The sequence below is a fragment of the Cupressus sempervirens genome, chromosome 11 (assembly GCF_028749045.1).
Source record: "Cupressus sempervirens isolate cs-2001-9-10 chromosome 11, ASM2874904v1, whole genome shotgun sequence".
Taxonomy (NCBI): Eukaryota; Viridiplantae; Streptophyta; class Pinopsida; order Cupressales; family Cupressaceae; genus Cupressus; species Cupressus sempervirens.
In genome coordinates, this window is record NC_143128.1 from 157,786,392 (window position 1) to 157,804,934 (window position 18,543).

The 18,543-nt window shown below is 32.8% G+C and overlaps 1 pseudogene; it reads right to left on the reverse strand.

Annotated features, from left to right (window-relative positions):
- Positions 1-209: 209 nt before the first annotated feature.
- On the reverse strand, positions 210-17,474 carry LOC149528679 (large ribosomal subunit protein uL2x pseudogene; annotated as a pseudogene).
- Positions 17,475-18,543: the final 1,069 nt, after the last annotated feature.

The window sequence follows — 18,543 nt, forward strand, 5'->3', positions numbered from 1 at the left end:
GCAGTAGTCTAGGAAGAAGAATGCATTGTAGTTGCTGCAGAGGCTTGAGTGGCTACACTTTTACTCTAGGTCCTCTTGGCTGTCCATTCAATCCACTTCATAGTTCTCTTAATGATTCTGGGCATCATAACATCTAAATCTTTGTCAGCATCTTCATAAGGCTCTAAACTAATAGGAATGCCCCTTAATTTAGTTAAATATGTGTTACTCTACATATTCTGTCTGTTATCCTCCAATCCCTCAACATTGAGATTGATACGATACGTTTTTACTTGCTCCACTGTGAGCCTGGTGAAAGCATGATCTTGGCTCTCCAATTCATCTTTGCAATCCACCCAATAGTCTTCAAAAATAGTAATATGTTTGATCACACTCCTAATCTGCAACACATCCCTTGCATACCCATTTAGATCAAACATAGTTCTCATTACTTCATATGCCTCCAAGTTGTATTTCATCTCAAATGCTTTGAGCATATTCTTCACATCAAAATGAGACTTGAAACTATAAGCTCCAACTTTCATAGGGAATTCATACCCTTTCTTCTTCAGGCTTTCACTTAGTACATTCACTTGTACCGCTTGCCTCACAATCTCTATCAACACGATCATGTTGCTTGAGTACCTGGGTAGCTTCAAAGGGAATCAATCAAAAGCTACAAGATGCAAATAGGAGAAGGATGAGAACTAGATAAAATAATTCTCAAATTGACTAACAGCTACCATTGCTTCTTGGTTGAATCTCCTCTACGAGCATCCTTGGAGTTCCTTGCAAATTCTCATTATAAACAAGTCATTAACCTCAACATAATCTACATAACTATTCTTCAATTGCAAACATGGATAGAATTCATAACTTTTCACATCATTAGGAAAGTTTTCTATTCTTGGAAGGCCTAGCCACATTTGTAGAGATGCTAGCATATAAATTAGAAAGGAAGACATATAAAAGGTGTTGTAAAACTTCATGGCACTAAGGGCTTTGTACAGATGTTCAGTTACCTCATGGACCCAATCAACATATTGTGTATCTGAATAGATGATTTGTACCAAAAAAAAATATTGTTCAACAAAATTGAGAGCCTCTACCTAACCTTTTAGTCTATGTAGGAGAACCAAAATGTCTACAACCTTGGGTTTAAGATCAGTACCAAATAGGGTTTTGGGGACCTTACTCTTGGCAACCCACAGCTTTTGGAACCAAGATTGCATGATTTCCTTCGTCCACATCATCTTCTTTGAGGATAACTCTTAGGCTACTCCTCCTACCATCAATTCTAAAAATTCTTCTCAATCTAGGACTTGGAGGAAATTCACCATAGTTTGCCTATCAATTGAGATTAGTACTATATGATCAGGTAATAGAATTTTCCTAGTATCCAGATTGTAGTGATCTATGCATTCATAAATCAATTCTAGAGCTTGGATTGACACTAGGAAACCAACTGCCTCCACTAATTCACTCCCTTAGAGCTTCTTAGTTATAGGATGAATCAGCTCCCACCTCAACCTCCTTTGAAAATCTTTCATGTAATAGAAATGGAGTGAGGTGTCTATGAAACTATAGAATGTGGACTTGATTCCATTTAGCCCATTGAACCCAGCAAATCTAGTTGCCATTCTATAAGTGTATGAGGTAAATTGAAAATTTGAATCTAGATTAGGCACAAAGAATTGAATTTGCAACACAGAAAATTTGAAAACATTGCACAATTTTAACAGCATAATAGTTCAAGAAAAAGTGATGGTTTAAAAAACTATTATGTTTCCCTCTATATGGAAATCCTAATTCTTCCATTAATTTTTAGGACCCATGCCACACGAACAAACTAAAGAATGAATCCATTAGATTAGTAAATGTGGGAGCTTCTAATGGACATTTTTTCACTGTTTCTGTTGGCTCAACAATAACTTTCCTTTATTTTGTACTTATCTTTCCATTTTTTTACCCAGTTCCAGAGAATTAAGAACAGAGTACTCCATAAAGAAATTTTTGTGTAGCCCAATTATGCTCAATACACCTTTTCAACTATGGTTAGATTGTTTCCATTATCATCTTAAGGTGTCTTGTGTGCAATTTGTGTACCCAATTTTCTTTAAAAATTAATTTCTTCATAAATGCAGAAAACCACCCTCATGGGTTGAAAACTTGCAGAGGAGAAGGTGATTTCTATTTTTCTGCCCATGCTTTTATTTTTTCTTTTTCCTTTAAGTTAGTATGCCCTTTGGTTTTAGAAAATCTTAAAAGGACTGCAAAAGTTGAAGAGGGGCCCACTTTTTTTTCTCTTTCACAAGTGTCTTCAATGGAAAACTGACTTCATGGGTCGAAAGCATGAATCTCGAATATCTTCCAAGGTAGAATATTGTAATGAAAATAAAGTTTTTCCATAAAACAACTCATTTTCCTCTTACTTTAATCCACAAGCCTCATTTGTTAACCTCTGCGAAAAATCACCTTCATGGGTTGAAAACCCGATAAGGAGAAGGCGATACTCGATTCTCCACAAGCTTCATTCTTTCACATGAAAAATATGATAAGCCACAAACAAGTCCATCATTGAAAATAACTTTGTGAATGCAAGAATCTCCATCGAATTAGGTTCTAGGCTACGCACAAACTCACAACATTGAGGAAAACCAATCTGGCTATGTAAAGTGGGAGAAGGGAAAAATGGATAGTCCGATGGAGAAACTTCATAACTAAGACAGATTATAACTAGACCCAGACATACTTAGACTTGACCAAGATGCAAAACTTTCCACTTTTGCAACATGGATACAGGGTGAAAAGTGGGGCAAGAAAACAGATGTTGAACAGGTGTCTGCAAATGAGAAAGAATGTAATGTTGTTAGTTTCTCCACGGCATTTATTTTTCTCTTACTCACAATTCTGTGATCTGCAACTTTGCAAAGGGGTGACGCCTTGGTTATTTTCCTATTTTCAGAAACTTGGGTAAGCAACATTCCTTCGCATCTGCAACTTGTAAAATATCCCACTTAAACTATGTTAAGTACGCAATAGTCTCCATTAAAATGAATTTCTTTAATTTTTTTAATTTGCCCTCTTCTTTTTTCGGGCAGTATTTTAATTCTACAGAAAATATGAACCAAGGGTTGTGGCCAGCGCTAACAAGAGAATGGCGTACGGTAGCCAAGTTTCCTATGTAGATTACTAAAGGTGGCTTTGGCATGTTTCCTTAATTTTAGAGGCGTTGACTTCTATTTACTTAATATCGTGACTGACGTCTCAATGCAGTCTGCTCTGCAACTTAATCTTGGTCTAGATTCAAAGGTATCTTTGTTTGTTTATAGATGAAAACTAACTTTTAAACAATTTTTAGTTGAATTGAAATAATAATAGAATCTGTATTTTAAAAGCTTTGCTTACATGTGAACTATGAGTATTAGTTTTTTCAGGTTACGTAGGAATATTTGGATATTTGTATAACTTATTTGAATTCTTTTAAATTATTTAAATTTAATATTCTGAAAAAACTATAAAATATATTTTTAATCACTAAATCTGATATTAAATATTATGATTAATGAAATAAATTTATTTTATATATATAAATATTTTTAAATAATTAAATATTATTTTATATTAATTTATGATTTTAATCAATTAAAAAATTAAAGCACTATGATTGATAAAATCTTTTTTTTTTAAAGTCAAACAACAAAATGTTTAAACTTATTTTAGGTTAATACAAAACCATAGGTACATATCATTTTGTGTAGATGTAAAGTCAATGATATTTTAGTAGCTTTTATATTGATTTATAGTGTAAGATTTGAAATCTTTGCTTTGTTGAATGCATTTGAAATCAAGAAGTACATAACACACTCTATTTGATGACAAAGATTTCAAAAATGGTAATAATGAATTAGCTATCACTTAATGAATGGTTGTTTCCTACTTATGTAAAGATCTTCCATAGGGTGAGTTTGTGTGATAAGTATTTTATGATTCTCCCTTAAACAAAATTCATGAATTTCATATTAAGTTGTTCATATGGAGTGTGATTCTTCATGTTAATCATTGGTTTAATAGTTATTCTAAATGCATCCACCATAGCAAAAATCTTTAATCACAAAATTCTATAATATCAATTCATATATTAAAAGAATTTATATTTAAATTCTTTTCACTTTAGTTCATATTAGAAGTTAAATATAGATAGTAATTGTGAAATAAATATTTCACAATAATATATGTGTTAGTATTAAGTTTTAGAAATGAAAGAAAAAAAACATTTTTTCTCCAACTTATATCTACTTTTAATTTTGCATTCTATTTTATGTTTTAGAATTATTTTAAAGAAATTATTCTAGACTTCTTTTCCTTGTAAAGTATTCACTCCTCCACAATCACTTCTTTAAAATTGTCATATAAAATAAATCCATTGCAATATTGATAAGATATTTATTACATTTTCTATTCTTATAATTGTACATTAAGATTCATTAATAATTTTAAATTTTTATTTTTCAAATAATCACAAACATGTTTTATGGAGTAGTGGCTACACACATTTTTTCCTACTCCCCCATCAATTCATGTCGGCTTTGTTGTGTAACCTAGCATCATGAACTTTTATTATTTAGAATTCAAATGGAACTCACATGCATTCAAAACATGATAAAATTTTTACTAAAATCTCATACTCATATTTTACAACCATCAATTATTAGCTTTGTTGTGTATCCTAGAATTGTTAAAATTTAGTTATTTAGAATTAAAATGGGACTCACACAAATTCAAAAACATGATGAAAAATTTGACATTGATTATTTGGAGGAGTTTCTATTAAATAGTGCTTTTATCTTTTGTCTACTTTAATTTGTACAAGGCAGAGACTGAAGCCATGCAATGCTCTTCTTTTCTATCATTTTTGTTTTTTTGTTGTATTACTTCATTACATCACTCTATTTTTACTAATTTCCAGCCCATAAACCATTAATGTCTTTGACATATGAATCACTCTATTTAACATTTTCCATACTTTATTTAGTATTATTGTGTGAATGGGAATTCGATATTTATAGTTTGCTAATTGTTCTAAACTAATGTTTCATAGAGTATATTTAACTAGGTCAGACTTTAGTAGATTAGACCATGCCTTAAAGGAAAATAGCTAGTAGCTACCTGTACTAACTTTGTGCACCTAGAACTCACTTTCATAGGTGTGCAAACTGTCATTTTAATACCCGCTATGTTTTGCATCAATAGTCACTAACTCAAAAATGCCAATACGTGTGCGTAAGTGTCCAAGTTTTTATGAAATGTCCCAATAATGGTGCACAAATGAGTCATTCACCAACTAATAAAATTTTAAAATTATAGATTATCATGCACGTAGAACTTCTAATCTGCATGTCAAAAGTTGTCAATTTTTTCGATGACCCTCTATAGGTGAGTGAAGAGCTTAAAGCTAACCTTTTGACTTTTCCTCATATACAACTCAGAGTGTAAGGTGGCATCAAAGTGATCCCTCTGATGGCTTGCTTGTTCTTCTAAGAAAAATATTTAGAGACATCACCTTGTGTTTCATGATTATCTACTAGACAAAGTAAAAATTAAAATATAATACTAGAATAAACAAACTAAAAATTAAAATATAATACTAGAATAAAGAAACTAATGTTTTTCTCAAAATTATTAATTTTTCTCAATATTAAGTTCTAAAATTCTAAATTTTGAAGAAATTTATTTTTAAAATGTATTTATGTATCTTAATTCATAAATTCTTATTATTGATTACTTTCAATTTTTCTAGGGATAAAATTACTTTTTGAACTCAAAAAATAACATTAAAAAATTCATCTTCCATCTACAACCTTCTCCTAATTTCCTTCACTAGAATGAAGCTTCTTCTAATCTGCTCACACATCTACTCCTATAAATTTCTTGCACTGGAATGAAGCTTCTCATAATCTGATCACACATCTACCCTTGTAAAGCCTTATATTTTCATTGTGAACATCAACTCATTTGCAACCCACATTTTAACTTTGGTGTGTCCACTCATTGAAAGGTGTGAGTTGTGAGGAGTAGCAACTAGCAACAATATTAATCCACATTTTCTCAACAACTTCTACTTTCCTAGCACACAAATGCAATTATCTATCTATAGATTCAAGATAGAGGTGGACAGTTCAGAGGTAAATTTTATATATAAATAAAATTTGTCTACAAGGACCCATTTTTACTATCATCACAATGTACAAATATATGAATTCAACATAAAAAACCTTTGAGAACTTATCTTCAAACCTTGGATTTTAACCATACTTGTAGCATTTCATCCCTTTAATCTGATGAAATCCAAGGTGTTTTATAAATTTGTCAATGAATTTAGTTTATTTATAGGCATTTTAACTTGCTTAAGAAATACTTAATTTTATTTATTTCGCAATGAATTATAGAATTCTTTTTTTTTTTTCTTATATATATATTTCATGGACAAGAGTAAGATATGAATTATGTTATGCAAGTTACTCATCTCTTTCTTTAACTAGAAACTGAAAACATGTTTAGAACTAATATTTAGACCATTTTGCTTTCTTCCCTTACACAAGGCAGGGATGAACTCTTGTTTGATAAGGAACTATTAAAAGTTTATATAATGACTAGACCCAAATGAAAAGTTATACTATCAAAAACAAATTTAAAAGTCTGATCTACTGGAATCAAACTAGCGACCTAAGGATTTTTATGTCCCACTACAGTCCTCCACTCTACCAAGTGAGCTAAGATCAGATTGTGATCATTGTAACTTAATATTAATAAATAGAAGGGGGCAAAACACCCAATGACATGTGATTGCAGATCACAGAATGAGAATAATAGAATTAGATTCAAGATTGAGTTGTTTGTTGTATATCTAACACTCTTCTATGGCCAATTACTCATCTTTTCCTTTAACTAGAAACTAAAAACATGTTTACAACTAATATTTGGATCATTTTTCTTTCTTTTGGAGGATATGGGGTGAAGAGATACTTTTATGTTGACCTGGAATTGGATCATTGAGGAAAAGGAAGGGTGATCTTGATCTTTCTTAGGAAGCGAAACCTCAATGGGACATGGAAGGAAATTTTGTGCTTGAGATGGAAAGGGACCATCATCTATAAGGGTAATAGATTTGACATGAGGCTTAGTGAGATCTTGATCGAAAAATGGATAGGCTTGGTCATCATTTAGATCTTGATTTATATTAGGACTCATTTCCTTTCTATTTGAATCATCCTATTGACATGGGGTATGAAATCCATTGTGTATAGGAAGCTTTGAAAAGGGATCAATTTATAGACATGAAGGATATGTTCTTTGAATTGGATTCTTTGAAATGGGATAGCTTAGAGATGGAGGACATAATAAGATTGGATCTAGGACTTTGCATTCATGAAATGTACTTGTATCAAGAATGAGTCTAGCTTGAATTTTTTCTATGGATAGCCCTTGGGAGGTGTCATCACAGGAAGTGAAACTTGAGGGTGATGAAAGAACATGCTCTAGTGAAGGTTTGGGTGATGAAGGAGTGGAGGGAGATATGGATGTTTCTTGAAGGTAAATTTCTTGGGAGGACATTGATCTTTCATCCATGTGAATCTTTTGGGATGGACCATTGCTATAAAAAATTTTGTGGTTTTTCTCTATTTGGTTTATCTTGTTGGTGATATGGAATTAATATTTACATATTGTACATATTGATTGGGTTGAACGTGTTCACTAATCATGTTGGTTTGACATAAAAAGAGTTTGCATGTTTGAGTTGGTGATTATTTGAGACAAACTTGTTGGATTTGTGGATATAAAGTAATTTTCATCAAATAATTTTGGAGGCCAAATTATTTTTGGACTTCGTACTACTTGTATTGTTTGTTCAAAAGGTTGTAAAATTGTTGGAGGGTCACTTGATTTAAATGGAATGGATATTTTTTCAAATTCTTTGGGTGGACTTCATTGGATTTTTCCACATGTTAGTGAAGTGTTTGGTGGAAATACCATGTTGCACATGTCATTTGAAGAATATGAGGCATGTTTTAAAATAGGATTGCATTGATCATGTTCAAGGTCTTCATTGATAAGTATTTGGTTGAGTTTTTTCTTTGTCTCTATAATTTTTCCAATAAGTTTTGACATTTTTAATGTGTACATGAGATTCAAAAATTCTTTTTACTAGATAGTTTAAGTTTGGCCATGTCATAGGCCCATTTTATAATGGATCCCAATTTCTTTTGATCTTTTTGGACTCCTTGCCTATTTTCTTTTGCAACCTTTTGATAAGGAGTATGTGAGATTCAAGTGATTGATCATAAGTTGTTTTAGGTGTTGTATTTCTTGAATAAAAAGAGGTAACACCATGCAAGGTGTATATCATGTTGGGGTAATAACCTTGTGTTGAATCAAAAGGTGTTTGTGAAGTGCCCACAATGATTTAGTCAAAGACTTGTTGTTGTTACAAAGGCATGCCTTGTCTTGGTCAAATAACATTTGTGTGGACATGATTTGATATAAGTCTTCTTTTCTTTCTAGAGTTTGTGAGTTTTAAATTGTTTGCATGATGTCTAAATGAGTATTGTAAAATGCAATATAGTTGTATGTTTCAAAGTAACGAGTGAATTATTCATCTTTGTGGTTATCGCACGTGGACACCACAGAGGATAGGAAGACATATGTTAAGTAATTTTTTTATCGCACTACACTATTTAGAAACACCATCCACAAACTCGATGAGACATTGTTATAGTGATGAAGATAGATGGTATTAGCAGAATAAGAAATAAGAAAAAATGTAGAGTAAGACAAGGAAAAAAATACAAGACAACCCTACTACCTTCGATACATTAAAAAAGAGGAAAAGCATTATTATTGTCTCACCCCATGCATATGAGTACTACCACATGGAGCATGGAAAGGATATAAAATATAATACTACTAAGGAATTAAAAGTGGAAAGAGACTAAAAAAAAGACCTACTATGCAGCTAGAGTCCTGCCTTTTGTCAAAAATAGAAATGGAGGATTTGATTATTTAGTTCTTGTTATAATGCTATAATGTTTGGAAGGTGATAGCTATTTTTTATTGTTATATTAGTTTCTTCTTATCTATATATACATTTAGTTAATATTTGAAGAATAAAATAAATCATTAAATGAATAAGAGTGTTCAAAGAGCATGGTAGAATTAAAAAAATCAATCATATGAGGACTAACTTGGAACATGGTGACAAGCAACTAAATTTTGCATAGACTAACTTAGAATACATTGGCAAACAATTCTTGCATTGTTCGAATGTGACTCAAAAAATAATCTACAAATATTGCATTGTTAGAATGTGACTAAAAATAATTATCTACATGGATTCAAGTTTGTGCCATGTTTTCACCTTTTAGTGAATACTCATTGGATGAACTAAAGTTCTCAAACAATTCAACAGATTTAGAGGCCATGGAGAATCTTGATATGAATAACTATAAGGGAATTTTTTTTTGTGACATATTTTACGTCAATACTTCTCATGATATCAAAGAGTATTCAAAGGATTTAGAGACCATAGAGAATCTAGATATGAATAATTATGTGGGGAATTTTCTTGGTGACATATTTTACTTCAATGCTTCTCATGACATCAAAGAGCATTCAAAGGATTTAGAGTCCATAGAGAATCTACATATGAATAATTATATGGGGAATTTTCTTTGTGACATATTTTACTTCAAAGCTTCTCGTGACATCAAAGAATATAGATATGCATAATTATATGGGGAATTTTCCCTTTTGAGCTATTTAACTTCAATGCTTCTTGTGACATCAAATAGTATTTAAAGGATTTAAGACAATAGAGAATCTAGATATGAATAGTGTGGAATTTTCTTGGTGAAATATTTTACTTCAATGCTTCTCGTGACATCAAAGAGCATTCAAAGGATTTAGAGCCCATAGAGAATCTACATATGAATAATTATATGAGAATTTTCTTTGTGACGTATTTTACTTCAAAGCTTCTCATGACATCAAAGATAGATATGCATAATTATATGGGGAATTTTCCCTTCTGAGCTATTTAACTTCAATGCTTCTCATGACATCAAACTATGGATGTTCAACTTATTTAGAAAAGTTACACTTTACAAATAGCAATGGAATAACTAGACCCTAGATTATCAAAACTACAATACTCTTACCACAGGCATTCTATGATTTCTCAAAAATTATATATAATTGAAATGAATATTTTACAGAGGTTTCATGACATGTTTATTTATCATCCCCATTAAAATTAACCCTTTTGACATGTTTATCTATCCTTCCTATTAAAATAAACCCTTTTTTTATCATTCTATAGTTTTAAAGAAAGAAATGCACACATATAATCTCCTCCCTATAAATATAAGCTTTATGATTATTCTTTGATTTAAAGGAAACAAGAAACCTCTGAAACTTTTCAACTCAAAATGACTAAGGGCATGGACTATAGTCCATTGTGTCCTAAATCCACTCAATAAGAGGATCCGATTTTCAAAACTTGAAAAAATGAAAATAAAAAAGTCTAGCCAGAAATTTTCTCAACATAAGATGGATGCAAGTAAATTTTTTTAAAGATATATGTGGGACTACACACCACTCCTATAGAGGAGGGGGTGGCAATTAAGAATAGGTATATAGAGAGATAAGAGCATATTGGAATTGTGATGAGGAGAATCACAAGCCAGTCACACACAGTCACCTAATTAACATTCATAGGAGACCCACATAATGCTACAGTCAATGTTGATGGATAAAGGGAATATTTTAAAGATAATCAATTCAGTAAAAACATGGAAACATAAAATAATTATTCAGAAGCTTGTAAACATTATGTAGTAGAAAATAATATTATTTTTGAAAAATAATGGAATAGACTAGATAAAAATCATGACAACAAAGAAGGGAAAAATTCAAGATTATCGTATCAATGGAAATCAGGTATATAATGGAGAAGTAAACATTATGCAGTAGAAAATAATATTAGTTTTGAGAAATAATGGAATAGACTAGATAAAAATCATGACAACAAAGAAGGGAAAATTTTAAGATTATCGTATCAACGGAAATCAGGCATATAATGAAGAAGTATATGTTAGTGACCTTGTGAAAATAGAGTAGTTATTTTATATCATATAAAAAGTGATAAACTTGTGATCATTTAAGTTACCAGCTATGGTATTAAAGCTATTAGTATCAATCATTTGATATTAGCTTTTAAGGATCAATCTCCTATAGTCACTTGTCATTAAAATTATCTCAAATAGAAATATATAGCATTAGTTTGCAAGCGTTGTCTTACAATAAATAATTAAAAATATTATAAATGAGCAATTACATTGTAATCAAATCAATATTATAATTTGGGATCAAAGGTTTTTAATGAGATCATAATAGAAATTGTAGTTATCACTTATATTAGTATTGTTGCAAGTGTGTAATCTCTAACTATAGAATGCAACTATAGATCACCAATGATGGCATCTAGTCCTCATAGAAATCAATCCAACCTTTTGTTTTGGAGGTGTGAAAATTAACATGATTGCAATCATTGATTATTAATCTCCTATCATAAATGATTGTTAAACTGCTAAAAATAAATCCATAGCTAATATCAAAAAATAACACAACTACAACTTCACTAATAAAATATGGAAAGAAATTCATAACAAAATGAACACAATATAGTTGGACAAATCATTCCTAGAAAAACCCTTAAGGGAAAACTAGTTTTGCGATGAAAAATATATTAACTTTAGCAAATCAAGAAATACAAAATTCCTTGACTCTCACTGAAAGAATTCAAACAACCTCCTAATTACTCCTCCTGATATTCCCTACTACTATCCCCAACACTATCAGTTTACCCTTGCTACCACTACAAGACTATTTACTATCATTGCAAACTAATTTTCTAACATTGCAAATGCTTCTACAACTTCTTGTGTTCCTCTATTTTGTTCACCAAATGCCTCCCTTGATCCCCCCTTTATACTACCTAACCAAGAGGTTTCTAGTTCCTTCTTGATCAAGAGAAGCTAACCAAGAAGTTTCTAGTTGCTTCTTGATAACAACCTAACCAAGAATTTTCTAGTTACTTCTTGATAACATCCTAACCAATAGGTTACTAGTTGCTTCTAGAAGGAGTCAATTCACTAACAAATATTTGCTAATTAATAACATATGGGTGAAAAACTATCCAAGGTACATAAACTAACACTCCCTCTTAGCGATTAGGCTATTCTACATGAAACCCAACTTATCTCTAAAGAAGATGAATTTAGCCTTCCCCAATCCCTTAGTCAGAATGTCTGCTACCTACTGCATTGTAGGTATGTACTATAGTTGCACAAGCCCCCATTGTACAATATCTCTAATGAAGTGATATATGATGTTTGTATGTTTAGACCTATCATGAAACACTAGATTCTCAAAAAACTTGATGTAAACTATGATTTTTGTAGTGTATCATAGTAGTCTCAACCTTTTGACCAAACAAGGCTACTAAAAACCTATGAAGCCATATAGCTTCACATGTTTCCATGCTAGCTGCTATGTATTCTACTTCTGCTAAACTTAGAGCCATAGATTTCTACTTCTTGTTGAACCAAGATACAACTCCTTATCCCAAATTGAAACAACACCTTGAAGTGCTCCTTTTGTCCTTTGTACTTCTTGCCCAATCTACATCATTATAGCCCATCAATCAAATACATTCACCTCAAATATATTTAATCCCATACTCAACTATACCACATAAGTAATGTGATACATGCTTTTCTCCATTGTCCAATGCATTCTCTTTGGTTCAACCATGAACTGAGTAAGAGAGTTTAATGCAAATGTTATATCTAGTCTAGTGTTGGCCAAATACATAATTGAAAAAATCAAATATTTATATAAGGTGGGATCTACATCCTTTTCCTTAGATGTATCTACGTTCCTCCAGTTCATGATCATGGGTATAGACATTGCTTTGCAATCCTCAATCCCAAATCTCTTCAAGATTTCAATGTAATATTTCCCTTGACAAATCTCTGCATATGTTTGCCACACCTCCATTCCTAGAAAGTAGTGCATAAGTCTTAAGTCCATCTCAAACTCTTCTACAATGTCCCTCTTGTAGTATTCTATGGGTCCTAATGGACCTATAAGAAACAAGTCATCCACATAAAGAACAAGAATGAGAATCTCACCACCAACCACCAAGCAGTATAGGTTAGCATCTGCTTCACTCTTCACAAAACCCATTTCCAGCAAGTATGTATCAATGCACTCAAACCATGCTCTAGGAGCCTACTTGAGTCTGTATAGTGGTCTCTTCAATCTGCATACATGGGTTTCTTTGTTGTGTGCTACAAAACCTTCTAGTTGATCTATGGATACCTCTTTCTTTAACTCACCATTAAGGAATATTGTCCTTACATTTATTTGATGGATCTACCATCTGATCTATGGTGCAAATGAGATCGCAAGCTCTTATAGAAGTATACCTAGTCACTAGAGAAAATGTATCCTCATTGTCTATTCCCTCCTTCTGAGAGAACCCCTTGGCTAGAAACCTTTCCTTTTATTTCTTGATGCTACCATCAGCACCATGCTTTATCTTATAGATCCAACGTGATCCAACAACTGCCCTATCTATTGGTATAGGAACTACTTCCCACACATCATTTTGCATTATTGAGGAATAATCCTCAACCATAGCATCTCACCATACCTAATGTCGTGTAGCCTCCTGATTGCTGGAAGGTTCACTATCTACCAACTGACTAAATAATGCCACATATTCATTGAACTTGGCTGGTTGTCTCCGCTTTCTAATACTCTTCCTAGGATCTCCCACAAACTCCTGAATATGTAGAGGATGAAATATCAACCTCTAAGTCTTCTAGATGCATTTCTTGTAGCACCTGTTGCTCCATACTCTATGAATTTTCACCACTTGAGCCTACACTTGTATTGCTAACTATACTTGTTCTTTCCTACCCTTGACTAGGCCTTAAAGATTCTATTGGTTTCTCACTCTGTTCATCTACTAGAAAATCTCTATACCTTATAAATGCCTTGTCTTCCACGAACTTTACATCATGTCTAACAATAATTCTTCTATTCCTAGGGATAAAATTTCTATATAACTTTGAAGTTTCACTATACCCAAAAAAGTACCCCCTCTCTGTAGTTTGATCTAACTTGGTACATGTATCACCTAGAATACGAAAATATGCCAAACTCCTAAATATTCTTAAGTGACCAACATTTAGCTTCTTTCTTGTGAAAGCTTCCTCTAGTGTCATCTTCTCTAGTGCCTTATGTGGAACCCTATTCTGAATGTAGTTTTTTGTACGACATGCTTCTACCCATAAGTAGCAAGGCATATCCTAGTCATGTAACATAGCTCTTGCCACCTCTGATATAGAACGGTGCTTCCTCTCAACAACTCTATTTTTCTATGGATTGAAAGGAATACTCCACTCTCTCTTGAGTATAGAAATCCAAGAAGTTAATTCCTTTGTACTCACCTTCCATTTTCTAGTCGAAGAACCTTTATCTTCTTTCCTATCAAGTTCTCCACTAGAGCCTTGAAATCTTGGAATCGACTGAAAACCTCATCCTTGGTCTTGAAGAAGTATATCCAAGTCCACATACATCTAAATGTACTAGATCAAGAACACCTTAAGATTTGGTGTCACTCCTTGGAAAATATGCCTTTAAAAAATTCCCCAAAATGCATCCCTTACATACATCATCATGTTCTATGGTCACCTTTGGAACACCTATCACTATCTCACAAAGCAATTTGAGTGCTCCATGATGAATATAGCCCATCCTCGTATGTCATAGCTCTCCAAGATCTCTAGGATTACAAATGCTCATGAGTGCCTTAGGAGTATCAAACTGTAACCTATAAAGGCAACCACTCCTAACTCCTATAGTTATGGGTGATTTCAAATCCTTGTGCTTAATCAACACGTGTCCCTCTAAAGAGTACATTATACCCCCTATCCCAAAGAATAGATATATAAATCAAATTAATCTTGGAACATTCAACACATCATGAACGAGAATTATCTTTCCATTCTTGCTCTATACCTAAACAATACCTTTCCCAACTATGTTCAATTTGGACAAGTTTCCCATAGAAATCTAGATATTGGTGTTCTCCTTCTTATAACTTGAGAAGTACTCTCTAACTCATGTCATATGAAATAATGCCCCACTATCTATATACTAGATAGTCTGTGAGGTTGAGCTCACCATACAAGCTATAAGTGCAAACTCATCTTCCATTCTATTGGAGAGTTCTTTTGCACTTGCTAAAGCTACCACCTGCTTCTTTTCCTTCTTCCTTTCTGGGCAATCACTGATAGTGTGTCCATAATTGTGACATCCAAAGCACTTGACCTTAGAAAGGTCCTTTTTCTTTTTCTTACTTTTTGAATTCAATCCTTTTCTAGATCCATTCATTTCTTTCCTATTCCACCACACTTTTCTGACACTTGTTGGCCCCATTTACAAGATGTAGTCTAAACTCCTCCTGAGTGAAATTAGGTCATAGTCAATCCCAACTCAGTAAGGTATCTCATCCACTGATAACTTGAACAAAGACATGACATTGTTTAGAAAACCCATTTAGGGCTATTCTCACTAGCTCATCATCACTGGGAATATCTACAACACCTGCTAACTTTTCCTTAACAAGTCTAAGTCTGGAGAGGTAACTTGTAACATTTTCTCTCTAGTTCATCTGGGTATTTGAGAATTTTCTTCTTTTTGGTGTTAGCATTTTGGTATAAATTCATAATGGAATCCCACATCTTCTTCACCATGTCTAGCTCTAAGAGATGTGGAACAATATGATTCTTGGAAACATCAAGGATAATCTTCCTCACCTTGTCATCATCCTTATATGCTGCAAGATATGTCACATTCATTTGTACAAGTGCAATACTAGTAACATAATCCTTGATACCATTCTCTTCCAACAATAAAGAAATTCTAGCCTTCAAGATACCAAAATTTGATGCACCGTCCAATCTATCCTAATCTCTCAAACTAGCTAAAGCCATCTCAAGGGATTAAAAAAATAATAATTCTGAAGAGATCACACTAGTTTATATAAACCCTTAATTTCTTTCCTAGGAAAAAAATATTCTACCCACAACACTGCTCTAATGCCATGTGAAAATTAACACTATTGCAATCACTGATTATTAATTTCCTATCATAAACAATTATTAAATTATTGAAAAAAAATTCATATGTTATATCAAAAAATAACACAACTATGATTTGACCAATAAAATATGGAAAGAAATTCACAACACAATGAACACAATATTTTTGGACAAATCGTCTCTAAGAAAACCTCTAAGGGAAAACTAGTTCTGCAGATGGAAAATATATTAACTTCACCAAATCAAGAGATACAAAGTTCCTTACCTTTCACTAGTAGAATTAAAATAGTCTCCTAATTTCTCCTCTTGATATCCCCCACTACTATATGCAATGCTATCATTGTGCCCTTGCTAACAATGCGAGATTATTGTCTATTACTACAAACTCATTTGCTAACATTGCAAATGCTTCTATAAATTCTTGTGTTCCTCTATTTAGTTCAGCAAATGCCTCCCTTGACCCTCCTTTTATACTACCTAACCAAGAGGTTTCTAGGTACTTCTTGATCAAGACAAGCTAACCAAGAAGTTTCTAGTTGCTTCTTGATAACAACCTAACCAATAGCTTACTAGTTGCTTCTAGAAGTAGTCAATTAACTAACAAATATTTGCTAATTAATCACATATAGATGAACAACTATCCAAGCTACCTAAACTAATAGGAGGAACATGTCGGCAGTTAGTACTGGCATTCTTGATATGTGGATGTTCTACTGGATTTATTGCCACTCCATCCACCTTGGGCCAATGGTTTTTTCTGGGCCTATATTCATGGTAGGTAGTGCCAACCTTTAGCATTGGTATCTCACTCTGACCACCACCGGAAATTTGACTGATCATGGTTCTACAACTAATGATGATTGCATAGTCTCTGGAGGCCTAAATAAAGGAGCCATGATCTCCCACATGTTGTTCTACATTGCAAACCATCACACCGTCAGGAATACAGCTAAGGAGTAGCACATTTCCCACACTCAGATAAGCCCTATTACCAACATAAACAAATTGTCCACTATAGATTCCTTCAGTAGAAATGAAGAGCTTGTGCTATAGCCTGTAACGTGTGGGACACCTAAAATTCATGTAGCAGAGGGGGCCATCACACCCTGGGTCATTAAGGATTTGTCTGATGATGCCCTTTAGGTACCCATTTAGCTTGCTGTAATCCAAATTGTGAAAGCAAGTAGGGCCCTTTATGTCGTTGGTATGTGATTTCAACACGAAACCTGTTCCCTTCTTCTGCACTCTTATCACATGCCCCATTTTCCCTCTACAAACCCTCTAAATAGCTGAGACTACCTTAATGCCCTAATCACGCTGCTCAATTATTTAGACATGTGTAGCTAATCAGGAAATCAGCCTAAACTACAACACAAAGACAAAGACAATCTTAACTACAATGAATGAATTACAAGCTTAGATTTACAGAAACTGGAAACATACTAGACTATTTATTAGGTGGATATTTTTTCTAAGAGTGGTTTGATTAGTAAATACCATTAATCAAAGAAAGAGATGAATACAAGACAACATTCAAGGCTAGGATAATTTTATACAAAGTTGCAAATGCCTTTGAGAATGTTAAACACCCCTGCCACTCTCATGTGCAACATAAACCAAGTAATCTATTACAAAAGCATTTTTGTCAATCTTCAATGATATTGTTTAGTAACCGCCAAAAGAAATCAACAATGAGCAATCAAAAAAATGATAATTATAACATAAAATAGTGTCCTATCTCAGAAGAAGATCTTGATCTTTCTTTGATGTTTCTTCCTAATATTCTTCTTCTCCCAACCTTTTTCTATTATCACAAGTACAACCCTATGGTCAACTCACAAGCATATTCCTTTTTATCAATTAATCAGCCCATGTTTATATAGGCTTGAAAAAAAAATGCATAAACAATATGTGTACTCCTTGAAACTAGATTCATCAATTACACCCTAAGAACCTTGTCGCATTTGAGTAGCACAATTTGTGGCACTAATCATTTTAAGATGACTTCATGACAACACTAAGTTGCAGCACAAACACTTGGATAACTTGGATATCTTAAGGTGCAAATATCATCATCACCATTCATATAAGATTATTGATTGACAAAATACTTGCATATACTTAAAGAAATATTTCCCAAATCCTATACGATCGAGCAAGGGATATTAAATTTTATGAAAGGGAAAAGATAAAATAGAAAATCATTTAAGATGTCTTATAGTAAAAGTAAACAAAACCATCAATTATAGATATATAAAAGAGAAACTACAACAGAAATGGCTCACAACCCAAGAATGGAAAAAGTGGCCTGCTCTAATTAAATCAGATTTAC